Source organism: Bos mutus, chromosome 20 (assembly GCF_027580195.1).
Source record: "Bos mutus isolate GX-2022 chromosome 20, NWIPB_WYAK_1.1, whole genome shotgun sequence".
NCBI classification, from domain to species: Eukaryota; Metazoa; Chordata; class Mammalia; order Artiodactyla; family Bovidae; genus Bos; species Bos mutus.
In genome coordinates, this window is record NC_091636.1 from 36,646,241 (window position 1) to 36,658,991 (window position 12,751).

Here is a 12,751-nt window from a genome sequence, read left to right on the forward strand (position 1 = left end):
AAAGCAGCTAACCTAGCATATAGATATATGAAAAATAAATTTACATAGCATCTGATGGTGACTAATTACAGTATGGTTTTATGGCTCTGATTCTCTGAATCTATGCCTGAAAAAATGGATGTTAAAGTGCTAGGCCATTAGGTATCTGTCAAAACATTTTATGCTGAAGAACACATATTTGAAACTTGGAGTGAGATCTGGTCTTGTAAAATTAAAACTGTGTTTCATAAAAATAGATTTAAAAATAGAAGAAGGATCTGCATGGGCCTTTCTGGACACAAAATGAAAACACCCAGAAGACAAGAAAAAGACACAGGTGGGGTCATTACACTGCCCCAGGCACAAATGCTTTCTATCTTAAAATTCTGAATCCTTTCCAAATACAAGTTCTAAACTTTCTGGCATCTGCTGCATAAATGCATCACAGCATTTGGCAGAAATCAAGGGAAGCATTAATTTTGCATGGAAATCACTTAAGATATCTTGGTTTAATTTTTCTCAAAAGACTACACAAGCAACTACTTGAGTGATGTAAGAGTCTGAAACTTGTGGGCTCTCTTGGCAGAACAAATCCAACAAGAAAAACCTTTTTTTTTAAGGTATTATCCCACAGAAATGGGGAAAATGTTTTAACTTCTATATAAACCCATGATAATCTTTATAAACTACACATAAGTCACATTATGCACACAAAGTAATTGCAATAAAAATACAGCTGCATTTAGAAGAAATGTATTTGTGTTAATGTTCTATACTTATAATTATTAAAATTAGGCCTTATGAAATCTAGACTTAGAATAAGGAGTAAATACAGTAATAAATAACCACTTACACCCTTACATTTATGACCAATTGATTTTCAACAAATATGCTAAACAATTTCAGGGGAAAAGAATGGTCTTTTCAAAAATTGATGCTGAAACAGCTAAATACCCACATGCAAAAAAGATAACTGAGGACCTTCACGTCACATCATACAAAAACTAACTTAAAATGGATCATAGACATAAATGTAAAACTATAACAAACACGACATTAGATTAGGGTGTGGTTTCTTAGATACACCAAAAGCATGAATGATAAAAGGAAATAAAAAGATAAATTAACATCATCAAAATTAAAAATTTACAAGCTTCAAAAGATACTATGAACAAAGTGTAAGACAAGACATAAACTTGGAGAAATTATCTGTAGATCATATATCTGATAAGAGACTGGTGTTGAGAATACTTAATGAATTTTTACAATACAATAAAAAAAAATGAATGACCCTCATGTACAATGTTTGGGCAACAATTCAGTGTAACTGATAAAATGTATAGCCTACCAAAAAAAAAAGAAAGATGAGCGATCTTTTTTTTAAATGGGTAAAAGATGTGAATACATATTTCACTAAAGAATATATACAAATGTCCTAATTAACCTTAAAAGCTTCTGCACATCAAAGGAAACTATTAGCAAGGTGAAAAGACAGCCTTCAGAATGGGAGAAAATAATAGCAAATGAAGCAACCGACAAACAACTAATCTCAAAAATATACAAGCAACTCCTACAGCTCAACTCCAGAAAAATAAACGACCCAATCAAAAAATGGGCCAAAGAACTAAATAGACATTTCTCCAAAAAAGACATACAGATGGCTAACAAACACATGAAAAGATGCTCAACATCACTCATTATCAGAGAAATGCAAATCAAAACCACTATGAGGTACCATTTCACACCAGTCAGAATGGCTGCGATCCAAAAGTCTACAAATAATAAATGCTGGAGAGGGTGGAGAAAAGGGAACCCTCTTACACTGTTGGTGGGAATGCAAACTAGTACAGCCACTATGGAGAACAGTGTGGAGATTCCTTAAAAAACTGGAAATAGAACTGCCTTATGATCCCAGCAACCCCACTGCTGGGCATACACACTGAGGAAACCAGAAGGGAAAGAGACACGTGTACCCCAATGTTCATCACAGCACTGTTTATAATAGCCAAGACATGGAAGCAACCTAGATGTCCATCAGCAGATGAATGGATAAGAAAGCTGTGGTACATATACACAATGGAGTATTACTCAGCCATTAAAAAGAATACATTTGAATCAGTTCTAATGAGGTGGATGAAACTGGAGCCTATTATACAGAGTGAAGTAAGCCAGAAGGAAAAACATAAATACAGTATACTAAGGCATATATATGGAATTTAGAAAGATGGTAACAATAACCCGGTGTACGAGACAGCAAAAGAGACACTGATGTATAGAACAGTCTTATGGACTCTGTGGGAGAGGGAGAGGGTGGGAAGATTTGGGAGAATGGCAATGAAACATGTAAAATATCATGTAGGAAACGAGTTGCCAGTCCAGGTTCGATGCATGATGCTGGATGCTTGGGGCTGGTGCACTGGGACGGCCCAGAGGGATGGTATGGGGAGGGAGGAGGGAGGAGGGTTCGGGATGGGGAACACATGTATACCTGTGGCGGATTCATTTTGATATTTGGCAAAACTAATACAATTATGTAAAGTTTAAAAATAAAATAAAATTGGAAGAATAAAAAAAATTAAAAAAAATAAATAAATAAATTTTAATCAGGATTATTGCTCTGAAAAAAAAAAAAAAAAATGTCCAATAAGCACATAAAAAGAAGCCTGACATCATTTATTAGGAAAATGCAAATCAAAATCACAAGATACCACTTTATATTCCATAATTAAAAGACATATAATAATAAGTGTTGCTGATGAAGCAAAGAAACTGGAACCTTCATATATACTGGTAGGAATGTAAAATGGGTGGAGTCAGTTTGAAAAACAGTTTGCCATATTGTAAAATAGTAAACAGATTTACCACCTAACTCGGCAATTCCACTCCTGGGAACTGAAAACATATCCTATCCAAAAACTTTCACATGAATCTTCACAGAAGCATTATTTTTAACAGCCCAAAAATGGAAACAACCCTAATGTCCATCAACTAATGAATGGATAAACAAAATGTAAAACTGTCATACAATGGAAAATTACTTGTTTGGCAATAAAAAAAATAAAAAGGAGTGATACATACTATAGTACATGATTTTCTCGAGGTTTCCATTAACAATAACTGGGCTTCCCAAGTGGCACTAGTGGTATAGAATCTGTCTGCCAATGCAGGAGACGCAAGAGATGCAGGTTTGATCCCTGGATTGGGAAGATCCCCTAGAAGAGGAAGTAACAACCTTCACCAGTTTTCTTGCCTGGAGAATCCCATGGACAGAGGAGCTTGGTGGGCTACAGTCCATGGGGTCGCAGACAGCCAACATGACTGAGCACGAGCAAACACAGAGCTAGAGGTATGAATGGTGAATGACTAAACGTGGATTCTCTTAAGGGAGATGGAAATATTATACATTAGAATGTCATGGTGGTTACCCAACTCTATAAATGCACTAAAAATCACTTAATGGCCCCATCCTCTTTGAGTTTCAGGTGCTTAACGTCTCATTAAATTCCTAGAACCACCATCAACAATCAAACATTTCTGAGAACCACTTTCATAAATCTCAGATGAGGAAGTCAATCAAATGAAATTGGAAGAGAGTCTCAATTTAAAATAAATGCCAAACTGTAAAGCAATTATCCTTCAATAAAAAAATAAATTAATATATATATGTACCAAAATACTTATTAGGCAAAAATTAGGCCATGCTATTAAACATCAAATAAGAACTCAGAAGCTCTTTACAAAGCACTTCTAAAATCTTTCATTAAATCAAACAACAAGAGAGATCAGGGTCTAATATGTAGGTTAAGAAGCAAAGGATCCTGAATTATACAGAGTTCTAGTTCAAGTGCACTGCCAGATCACTGTGGGTGAAGTAGTACTCAAGAGCTTCCCACTGATGTTAAATTAAAACCGTATAAATATCAAATATCAAATGTTCAGCTGCTCAGAAGTTTGTGTACCAATAGAAACTACAGATATACAATATGTCTCCAGAAACTCAAACAGGGGCTCTGTATCAACCAAGAGGGGTGGAATAGAGAGGGAGATGGGAGGGAGGGGATATATGCATTACATATGGCTGATTCATGTTGAGGTTTGACAGAAAACAACAAAATTCTGTAAAGCAATTATCCTTCAGTTAAATAAATAAATAAAAGAAAATACAGATATACAATATATATCAATATTTTATATATAATATATATTGAGAAGTTCACGTCTATTTCTCAATGTGAAGTGAAGAGAAGTAGCTCAGTCATGTCCAACTCTTTGCGACCCCATGGACTGTAGCCTGTCAGGCTCCTCCATCCATGGGATTTTCCAGGCGAGAATACTGGAGTGGCTTGCCATTTCCTTCTCCAGGAGATCTTCCCGACCCAGGGATCGAACCCAGGTCTTCCACATTATAGGCAGACGCTTTACTGTCTGAGCCACCAGGGAAGTCCACCTTTTTCTCAATATGTAATACTAAATATAATAATAGGGAAGGAGAAAAAGGGAAGGGAAAAAGGAAAAGAAAACTATATATTCAGATGTATACCCAAATATGTTAAGGCAGTAGGTTCCTTTTTTTTTCTCAAGTCCTTTTATTTTAACCTATCAAGAAACTCATGAGAAAAGTAGTGTAGTGTTTTAAGAGAACACCCACAGGTAGATGCTGAGAACTGTTCTGTTCAGAGTTATGACAAAAATGTTTCACAGGTTATTTCAAAAGAATATATGGAGATTTTCCTACACCTTCTAATATGCCAAATTAAAATCTTCTAAATAGATACTCATTTCAACTCCTTTTATTCTCTTAATATCTAGCATCATATTGTACATATCATAGGCTTTCAATAAAATTAAAATCCTATGGCAGATATATCTAAGTAATATATATTTATATAATAAAATATGCACATATTTACAATAGATATTGTCATTATATTTCAGTACTACTCTATGTTTGAGTTTTCTTTTTTTTTTAATTTAGAAATAGTACATTCATTGTTAACTTTCATTGTTTAACTTGAATTCCCTTAAATCTCCTTCAACACAACTTGCTTCAATTAACTTTTGTTGAGATGTGAGCACTGCTTCTCATTGAAGAAGCAAGAATTGGATGAGGCCTTTGCCTTCATGGAAATCACAGCTGGGCAAGTGGATATAATGTAAAAGCAATAAACCACAGGTCAATAGTTCAACATAGGCTAGATACCTGGGAATACTCAGGTGCCTGTTCTCCAAGCACATATAATCTACTGGAGGAGAAAAACTGGGGAAAGACATCATCACACTATAAGGCAACATCCAGAGAAGGGAAACAGGTAGCTCATTGGAAAAGATCTAGAAAGGATTCCTCAGAGGTGTGCTTTTTGAAGAAGAGTTGAAATACTATAAGTGAAATTCACAGTTGTGGGGAGAGGGGTGAATCCTAGAAATTGATATAGAATATGCAAAGATAAAGTGACTTGCAAAAGCATAGCTTATTCTAGGAACAAGTATTGATAGTCTGCTCTGGCCATATGTAGAAGACGAGATCGTCAATAATCATTGGCAATTACTAGACTATAAAGGGGATCCTATAAGCTGTACTGGGATTATAGGCTTTACACTTATGGAGACCATGGAGCCACTAAATAGAGGAATGACTTAAGTTATATAATCAGTACCCTGTTTTAGAAACCCACTTGGGTGGTAGTGGGAAGGACTGCTTGGAGAGGCCAAGTCTGTAGGTTGCATAGGCCAGGTGAGAGATGATCAAGGCCTGGGCTACGGCAATGAAGCAGGAGGGTGTAAAAGAAAAATAACTTCGAGGAGGGGAAAGGAGGTGGTGCCGTTCATTCAGTGAGACAGAGTTGTGGAGCAGCAGTATAAGACAAAAGGTAGTAACAGTGAAGGAGATGAGTTCAGGTGAGACAACTGTGCCGCAATCAGGTGGGGAACCACACAGGTGAAAGGAATATAATTAAGACTCATTAGAAGGCAGAGACACAGCTGTGGGAACTGTAGAAGGCAGACCCCCCACCCCCCCCGCCCCGCACAACAGACACTTAAAAATAGGCAGCAAGATGGGAAAGGAGTATGACAGGAGACAAGAAAAAAGTATGAGAGGCAGGAGAGGACAGTGTCGGTAAAGACAAAGGAGAAAGTTTAAAAGGAAGTATGATCAAGAATGTCAACTCCACAGAGATATTAAGATCTTAAGTAAAATAAGGACTAGAAGGCCTTCACTGGATGTAACAGGAGTCATACATGAGGCCTGCAAGAGAAATTTTAGTAGACTGATGGGGCAGAGGTCAGAATGCTCTGGAATTATGAGCAGGAAGTGATAAGGCAGAGATAATAGGCAGAGAGCACTCCCCCCAAAAATGCTATTTAAATTTGGATAGGAATCTAGGGGTAGGGAAGGATAAATTACAAGCATGGGGTTAACAGATACAACTCCTATACATAAAATAAGTAAGTGATATGGATTTACTGTGTAGCACATGGAACTATATTCAACATCTTGTAATAACCTATAGTGGAAAATAATCTGGAAAAATATATACACATGTAAATATAAATATAACCAAATCACTTTACTGAACACCTGAAACTAATAAAATAAGTACACTATGCTTCAATTAAAATATAATAAAATTTACAAATTAGAAATAAAAAATATAGATAGGAATTGATAAAACTTGACTAGGATGAAAAAGCATCAAAAGCATCAATTGATGCTTCTGAACTGTGGTGTTGGAGAAGACTCTTGAGAGTCTCTTGGACTGCAAGGAGATCCAACCAGTCGATCCTAAAAGAAATCAGTCCTGAATATTCTTTGGGAGGACTGATGCTAAAGCTGAAACTCCAATAATTTGGCCACCTGATGTGAAGAACTGATTCACTGGAAAAGACCCTGATGCTGGGAAAGACTGAAGGCAGGAGGAGAAGGGGATTGACAGAGGATGAGATGGTTGGAGGGCATTACCGACTAGATGGACATGAGTTTGAGCAAGCTCTGGGAGCTGGTGATGGACAGGGAAGCCTGGTGTGCTGTAGTCCATGGGGTCACAAAGAATCAGACATGGCTGAGCAACTGAACTTGCTTCGGATGAAAAGGAACAGAACTGAGGAAGACAGGCAGAGGAGAGGATATAACTGATTTGACTCCTAAATGGGAAGAAGGCGTTGTGGGGCAAATTTCATATGAGGGAATTTATGGCAGAAGGAATACCATGGGAAAGGACCTTGAGAGGAATAGTTAATACAGTCTGATATAGTTACAGTATGTGTGTATTGTGTGTCTTGTCGGGGGGTGGTGCAGGTTGTACACATGTCTAGATGAGGACAGAAACAGGCTAGGACTGGATTGGGAAAGATCCTGCAAACTCTGTTAAACTAGTCATGTATGGATATGAGAGTTGGACCACAAAGAAGGCAGAGTACTAAAATACTAATGCTTTTGAACTGTGGTGCTAGAGATTCTTGACAGTCCTGTGGACTGCAAGGAGATCAAATCAGTCAATCCTAAAGGAAACCAACCCTGAATATTCACTGGAAGGATTGATGCTTAAGTTTCAATAGTTTGTCCACCTGATGCAGAGTTGACTCACTGGGAAAGTCCCTGATGCTGGAAAAGACTGAAAAGGAGAAGGGGGCAGCAGAGGATTAGGCGGTTAGACAGCATCACTGACTCAACGGACACGAATCTGAGCAAACTCTGAGAGACAGCAGAAGACAGAGGAGCCGGGCATGCTGTATGTAGTCCATGGGATCGCAAAGAGTTGGGTATGACCTGGCAACTGAACAACAACAAAGAGCATTCTGTAAACTTTGGGAAATAGAGATTCAGTAGGGTTTGGGGATCATGAAGCGCAGGCCTGACCTCCTCTCCTAGACAAGCAGCATACCCCAAAGTCTGCATGGACTGGTCCTCCGACCACAGGGCTGAACCATGGCTGCAAAGCGTGGAGCCAAGGAATGAAGACAATGTCCCTGACAAAGGTCCTGGACAAAGGAAAATGATGGCTGTTATCAACATAAATGGAGAATTTGAGAAGAAAAGAAAATTAAAATATTAAATAAGGATCCAGTGCTTCTAACAATATATGTTTCTGATCAATTGGAAATGAACACAAGGAGCTCACTGAAGAAAACCAACTCTTGGAGAGGGAACAGACAAATTCTCTCATCCTCCCACCTATGTATTTCTATGTACTTGATCAGGGGAAATTCACAATAAATCCACTTGGAGCATAATACAAGTCACTCAGTGTTAGTCACTAATAATTACTCTCATGCATCAAAATAAGAACTCATATGTGGATTTGGCCTTAAAATGTAGAGAAATATGTAGGTGCCTATAATTATAAATGATTGTTTATGTCAAAAATTACTACCTCCCAATAAAAACAACACACAGCACAGTGGGTGGGGGTGGAGAATGAGGAGATATGGGAGAAGAGTAAAGAGAATATTGCAGCCAGTACAGATAAAGTGGGTATGACAAATCTTACAAAAATCTGCCTCCACCCACCTACTCTGATGCTGCCAGGGCTCAACAGTTTCTAGACCAACTTCTCCCTGAACATGAGCAGGTGCAGGCAGGCTTTCCAACCAGCCACTGCAGTAAGGAACTATTATTCTTCATGATTATAGCCATTATACTTTATTTTTTTAATGCTTCTGAAATATAATACATATATGAAAATTTCACTCAACCAACCACATTTTAAAGCAGCAGCCTCCACATCTGCAAAACAGATTCTAAAGATAACAATTTATGCGCCAAAGAGTGATTCAGTGCAAATTTGAAAATGAGATATTCTTCTTTTGAAACGGAATGGATGGTTTTTCCCGACTGAAACAATGCTTACTCAAGTTGCAAAGTAGTGAAGTCAATGTTACTTTAGAAGTTTACAGTGAAAAGAGTAACCTTTTCAATATTTCTAATAAATTAATCCATAACAGATCTCCACCACTTGGAGAATTACTTCCAGAAATCAGGAATGCCAAAATGTGTTTGATAATGAACTCAGAATACTGAATTAATAACCTGCATAAAACCTAAGAATTGGACTAATAATCATAATAGACATTTATGTGCTCATTACAAAGCAAGCACTGTGCTAAACACTTTATCACTTAATCCTCACAACCCTATGATATGAAGAAGGTGCTATTATTACCTGTTTTACAGAGGACAACTAAGGCACAAAAGGATTACGTAATAATGTCGATATTCAGATAACTGAAAAAACCAACTACTATACGTACTGCTCATTCATGTCTTATAGTGTTGTCTATATGGATCCAATGAAGACAGGTAAGGTCTCATATTAACTTTGGATTAATATGCCATAAATCTTGATGGTTCAAGTAATCATTTTTCTTGAGAAAGAATACTGAAAATTTTCCATACCTATAAAACCACTGCCAAATAAAGTTGAATATTATTTGTATTTTGCATCTTTTAAGAATAAGCAGTGACTCTGAAAGTCTATAAAGTATATTGTATTACAGAAATGTAGTCCCTATCAACAAAATAAACACCAACTTTTCTCTTTCAATGAAGAAAGAAATCAATGAGAAAACACTTTGAAAAGGATACAAGGATAAGTGATTCCGATTATTATCACTGCCTCTCTCTGTCCCCCACCCCTCACACTTTCCCATCCTCCCAGACTCATAGTACATTTGTTCATAAGCCAGGCATTTCCCTCCTGAATAAGTTCTGTTAGACATGCTTTAAAAATATCTTTAGGGAAATAAATTTTCTGTGTGTAAGGGAGGAGGAACAGCCTGGATAAGAATCAGCAGCCATTGATGCACTCAGTTCAAATGGGGAAAAAAACAAGATGAAGCCAGGAGAAGTTTTAAAACTCAGCACACAGAGCTTAAAGCCCTGCACAGAGGCTATGAACTACTAAAATCAACAGAGCAGAGGAGCCATCCAAGTAGCATTTTACCATCAGAAATCGGTCCTTGGAGAAAAGACACTGGTGGAGCCCTGCTAAAGAAGTACTATACACAAGGACAGCCCATGACAAGAACAGGCTGAAACTCAGCAAACTCTCCAAACACTCTCCAGACCTAAGGACTTTACAGTGAATTAAAGAGATGTTCACAGGAACTCCCTGGCAGTCCAGTGGTTAGGACTTGGCACTTTCACTGACGAGGGCCAGGGTTCAATCCCAGGTAAGAAAATCAGGGATCCTGCAAGATACTGTGGTTCAGCCCCCACCCTCTCAAAAAAATAAAGATGCTCACCATCTGTAGCACTACCACTAAGTATAATTAATAAAAGCTAAACACTTCTCAGGTCTGCATTGTACTACCACTAGGCTAAGGGCTTTTCACTTGTTATTGCATTTTAAATTCAAATACTGAAACAGGTACCTTTACCACTCTTAGTTTAGATATGAGGTATGTGAAGTTGTGTCCTCTGTCCATAATCTTACAGTTAGTGGCAGAGTTAAGATTTTAATCTAGGTCACCTGGCTTGTAAAAGAAACTTGATACCTAAAGGATAACTGTGTGTAGACCTTTGATTGCATAATCACTGTATAAAATTGTGCTAGATACTACTAAAGCCAGTGGAGAATTCTTAGGTTATATTGCTAGGTGCCTGATAAAGGGACTTTGAAAAGTACTATTTATAGTATTATTAGTCTAGTTCCCAGGGACAATCACTACTCATGACTTCCTAAAATATTAAAAGGTTTGATTTTATAGTTTGATGTTCTCCTGTCCCCTCAGTTAATTAGTCTGAATACAATGGTCAGCACACTTAAATTTACTCCAGGAGAAATAAGGACCAGAATACAATAGCTAAAATGACCCATCCTAAAACTAAGTAGCGAGACTATCACAGGTCCTAATAAGACAAGATAACTGCTTTAATAAATTTAAATAATAAAAGTCTGCATACACTTCCCCCACCCCTGGGAGCTCTCTAAAGTCCTGTGAGATCAGGGGTTTGGAATCTAGTGAAATATCTCCTTGCTGTGACTTAAGAAGGGAGAAGCCAACTAATATCCAACCGCCAGTTAATAAAAAGGATCTGTCCCCATTTGACACAGCTACTATTTATTAGTTTATTGCCTTAGACTCTCTGCTGCCCAACTCTCCATCTATGTATAGTTTTGGAGGATGAATTTTTTGGGGGGAGGGGTGAGAGGTAGAGGAGGTCCATGGTTTGCCTAAAATAGTACACATGCATACTTTTTGAAGAAAAAGTCTGTAGCTTACCCTAGATCATCAAAGAGATCCAACAAAGGTTAAGGACACAGCTCTAGGTTAACTAAATTTTACCCCTGGCCCAAATAAAATCTTCAGAGAGCTGGTTGTATATTTAGACTGCATTGCTTTGATCCCCTCTTAGAATGGTTTCTCTTGAATTTCATTTTTTGGTTATGCCCTTAACTTACATTGAGAGGTGCAACAAAAAATAGTAACAGGAATCTAGTAAAGAAAAATGATTAAGGGCGAGGACAATGAAGCCAGATAGATTTGCCCATTTTTAAATCCTTTCTCCCACTTACTATGTGATTTTGGACAAGTCACTTAACCTCTTGGGGCCTAAGTTTCCTAATCTGCAAATAATTACTTCACAGAGTTATTGTAAAGAACTGAATGAGAAAATAGACATAAAGGACTTATTCCTCATCCATAGTAAATGCTCAACTATTATAAATATACTGTGTGGAGACTGTCTACATCAGTCAGCGCTCTCTATAGGAGGGTCCGCAGGAAACACCTGTCTTGTATACTCCTTTGAAAGGAAAAGCTCGATGTTTTCACCTTGAGGATCCTGGGACTCTTTACTGAGCAGGTCTCCATCTTTGCTCTGGCCGCCAGCAAGTTTACAGCTGAATCTACAACTTAACTTTGCCTTCTGTGCAGCCAAACCCTACTAGCAATTTTTTGTGAACTAACTTTAAACCTTCACCCTTACTTTCCCATGGCCCTGAATAGTTTATTTTTTATAACATTGTGTTACTACTGTTATTTTGAGCTTCTCCAAATTCTTTCTTGGAATGAGGTAAGAGAAGCCTAAAAATAAATTAATTAATAAGCCAATAGAAAAAATAAATAGTTCTATTTTGGCGTTGATGATAATTTGGGTTAAATTTAAAAGCTACTTTCCTAATTCATGGGTATACCGACTAGAGTCAGGAGAAAAATTTAGTTCTTCGGACTTTCCAAAGTAGAATCTGCCTTAGACCGGTTTTTAGACTCTCCTAAAGAGAGCTGAATCAAGAGTCATCAGTCAAAAAGCAAAACCAATCACTGGGATGGTGATGAGAACTTCATATGAAGAGTAAGTACTGAAGGAGTATGGCAACATGCTGAGGTGTTGGTGAACGTTTCTCTCAAAGTTAATTATGTTCTAGAATTCAATGAGGGACATTTGAAAAAGAAGCCACAAATTCACAGTAATGGGCTTGGTGGTATCAACTTCTGAGGAAAATGAAAACAAAAGCTTCCCATCTTTAACTGTATTGGACCCATGGCAATGGCAGGTAATATCCAGGCTGACTTAAAGGTTTCTTTATTTTCTTACCCAGATGAATGGAAATGTGCCATAGATGTCGTGTGTTAAGCAGATGGGACACCAAAGGGGCTGAGCTGTTGGCCAAAGACAAATGGGAGAAAAATTCAAAATTTAAGCCAAAGAAGTTTTCCATAGCTCCTTGGCAATACAGCTTCTAAATAAACTATCTTAATTTAATTCACATGTGATGAGTGGAAAATTAAAAACAGGACAGTGAAAAAAATTAAATGAATTCATTAAATAGAT

At 37.4% G+C, this 12,751-nt stretch overlaps 1 protein-coding gene across 1 annotated transcript in view; it reads right to left on the minus strand.

The window, feature by feature from the left end:
- Positions 1-12,751, minus strand: part of WDR70 (WD repeat domain 70) — a 278,708-nt gene that overhangs the window by 110,872 nt on the left and 155,085 nt on the right. The gene's annotated exons all lie outside the window — the stretch shown is intronic.